Source organism: Marmota marmota, unplaced genomic scaffold, assembly GCF_001458135.2.
Source record: "Marmota marmota marmota unplaced genomic scaffold, marMar, whole genome shotgun sequence".
Classification (NCBI taxonomy): domain Eukaryota; kingdom Metazoa; phylum Chordata; class Mammalia; order Rodentia; family Sciuridae; genus Marmota; species Marmota marmota.
The window spans coordinates 1,478,536-1,482,216 of NW_025999870.1; positions in this window are offsets into that span (position 1 = coordinate 1,478,536).

The window sequence follows — 3,681 nt, forward strand, 5'->3', positions numbered from 1 at the left end:
TTTTTTTTTTTTTTTTTTTTTTGCAGCAGAATTCACAAGAGATTGTCTATATTTGCTATTTTTAGTCACCCTCTGTGTTAGTCAGCTTGTGCTACCATAACAAAATACCATCAACCAGGTGGCTTAAGAAGAAATTTATTTTCTTGCTGGGTGTGGTGGTGCTCACCTGTCGTTCTGGCTATTTGGGAGGCTGAGGCAGGAGGACTGCAAGTCTGAGACCAGCCTGGGCAATTTAGCAAGACCCTGCCTCAAAATAAAAAGAACTGGCAGTGTAGCTTCTGGGTAGCATGCTCTTAGATTTAACCCCCAGTATTGCCGTAATTTGCATTTTTTCACAACTCTGAGGGTTGGAAGTCTAAGATCAAGTCTCCAGCCAGTATTGTTTGTGATGAGGGCTACTTCCTAGCTCAGAAAAAGACATCTCACTAAGTCCTCACATTGCCCTTCCTCAGTGAATACTCTGGAGAGAGAGAGAGAGAGAGCTATTCTGCCTTTCTGGTGTCTTTTTTTTTTTTAGTTGTATATGGATACAATACCTTTATTTTATTTATTTATTTTTATGTGGTGCTGAGGATCAAACCCAATGCCTCACTTGTGCTAGGCAAGCACTTTACCACTGAGCCACAACCCCAGCCCCTGATATTCTTCAATGTTCTGGTCATGCCCACTGTTGAGGAACTCTTTCAGACATCACCATCAAGAGAAATGCTTGGTTACCTTATTACATTATCCTTGTGAATTGCTCTGAGTTTTTTAATAACAACCCAATGTTGCTCCAATCCCATTGTGACTTAGACATAATTGTTGAATATACATTCGACAATAACAACAGACATGATTATGATATTAGATAGAACCTTCATTCTGCAATTGACATGCCAGGAAAGGCAACTTTGGTTAGCCAAAGATCAGCATCCACCTTCTACTAGGGTACAGTAATCCTTAGGTGACACCCTGTATCCATTCTGTTCCAAGTGATTAGGCTCCTAAACCAACCCCTGAGAGCCCATTTCATTTTTAAGGAATTTGTTTGGGGACAGGTATATATGTCTTGGCCATTACCACCTGAATAGAGGGTGCCAGATGGCTTCTGGGAATTCTATTTTGTAAGAAATGGTGCCCCTTCTCTTGGCCTGGGTCTGTGGCACCTAGACAGGATGCCTATAACTATTACAGGGGAGAAGACAGCAGGGAGACCTGCCACAAAACAAAACTAGAATCTCTGGGCTTAGATTCTTTGAGAGAATACATCAGTGCCCTTACTGTTTGAAACAGTTTGAGTAGAGAGCTTTCAGTCCTTGGCAGCCAAAGCATCCTAACTGACACCAGGAAGGAAAGGTTCAGGGTCCTTTACCAATCTTCCCACAATAAACATTGTTTGTACAGGAGAACCATTGGAAGCCCCAAGGAATGTCATTAAGAAGCTCTGATCCAGGTGCCACTTTTATGGCCAATACAGACAGAAGGACAATGAGTACAGATGGGTAGGCAGCTTCTCCCAAGCATTGCGTAGTGGAATAGGCCGAGCCATTTGGCTCATCTTCACTGAGACGATCATAGACCCATGCTCACCATCTGTTGTATTAACTATTGCCCATAACCTTGATTTATACAAAGTCCACTAGGATTTTCCCACCTAATTACATTGGATCTGAAATGGTCACTTCGATGTTCATAATTCCTGATATCCAGATGGATAGGGCTGTAAGTTTCGCTCAAGAGTAAAAACAAGTAGGACTAGATCTAGGGTCTCTGCCTCAATTTGAAGTGCCAACAGGTCTTTGCAAACTAAGGACATGAATATGCTCAGTACAACTGGACAGAATTCTCTTTCTCCTTTCTGATGACATGAGTCACAGCTTCCTTGGAATAGAGTTTCTCTTCCTCAGCATTATTGACATTTTGGGCCAAATAATTCTTTGCTGGGGGCAGGGTAGGTGCTGTCCTGTGTCTTGGAGAATTTTAGAAGCATTCCTGTCCTCCACCCATGGCACCACTCAGTCTTGAGAACAACAACAACAACAACAAAAATGTTTCCACACAATGCCAAGTGTACCCTGGGAACAAAATTATCTCCCAATGAGAACCATTGTCTTAGAACTGCTCATAAATATCTACAGATTATATATATATATATATATTGTGAGCACCCTGTTATTTGACCATCAGGAATCTATTTATTCTGTTAAGGGCAACCGGACTTCCTTGTGCAGAACTACTCCTCTCCTACCCTCAGTTCACAGGATTTAGAGCCGACACTAACTGGTACCCCAGCCAACAAGTTACCTAGGACTGATCAAGAGGCATATACAGCATCCTATGAGCCAGAGCAGTGTGTTCTGGACTGGTTACATGCTCCAGGTTATGATACCTCAAGAGTCACAGACTTTCACTTAAACTGTCAGACTTGCATCCGTGAGAACATAAGCCAAGAATTGCTGACTACATGTTGCCACCCCAAAAGAGAGATCCTCTCTGGGAAAGTAGCCATTGCAGAAGAAAGTACAGCCAAGAGAAGGGGAGAAGCCAGATCCTCATAACATTCTCTGAGCTTCTGAGTCTAACAATGTCTAATTCGAGGACTCATCCTGGACTTCTCATTCATATGAGCCCATCAACTTATTTAGAGCTTAGGTGATTTGAGGTGGAAAAACCACTTTTTCTCTAATTGGCAAATATCTCTGAATTTGAAATATTCACTTAGGTTTGATCTGCTTGCAAACTAGAATATCCACAGCCTTTTCTGCATGAGAGTTTTAGATGACCTGGAAGATGGCACGTTTTGTCTCTGCTGATTTCCCTATTGCCATGGTTTGTATCTTAAATGTTCCCTAAAATCCCGTGTATTGAAGGGTTTTTTTCACCGTGGCTATTGGGAGGTGGTGGAGATTTTAAGTGGTGGACCTAGTGGGAAGTCTTCCAGTCACTGGGGGTGTGTACCCCCGAAGGGGAGGGTAGGACTGCAGCTTCTTCCTCTTCCTCCCTTTCTTTTACATCCTGGTTAAGAAGTAAGCAGCTTTGCTTTGCCACATTCTGCCAGCCATGACGTGCCATCTCACAACAGGCCCAAAGCAATGGGGCAGTGACCAATGGACTGAAACCTCCCAAACTGGGAGCCCAGAAAAATCTTTCCTCTTTATAACTCAGTGAGCTCAAAAACTAAATAAGTTGATTTTGTTACAGTGATGGACAAGTGATGAACATTCCTCCTACCTTTAAGCAGCTCTCTGTAATGCCTAGGGGTTGAAGGATGAGGCTGGGGACAGGTGGAGGAGCACGTGGAAACGTCTTCCTGTGGGCCTGCAGAGGGAACACATTTTATGTGTCAACCTGACTGAGTCCTGACTCAGTTGTGAGGACGCCCAGAGTTTTGGTTCGACATTATTCTAAGTCTGCATGTAAGAGTGTCTCTGGGTGAGATTAATATCTGAATCAGAAGCCAAGCAGAGGCTGGATGTGGTGGTGCCTGTCTGCTGGGACAGGAGGATCACAAGTCTGAGGCCAGCTTGGGGAACTTAATGAGACCCTGTCTCAAAATAAGAAATAAAAAGGGCTGGGGATGTAGCTCAGTGGTGGCACGCTTGCCTAGCATGTGTAAGGCCCTTAAGTGTGTGTGTGTGTGTGTGTGTGTGTGAGAGAGAGAGAGAGAGAGAGAGAGAGAGAGAGAGAGAGAGAGAGAGA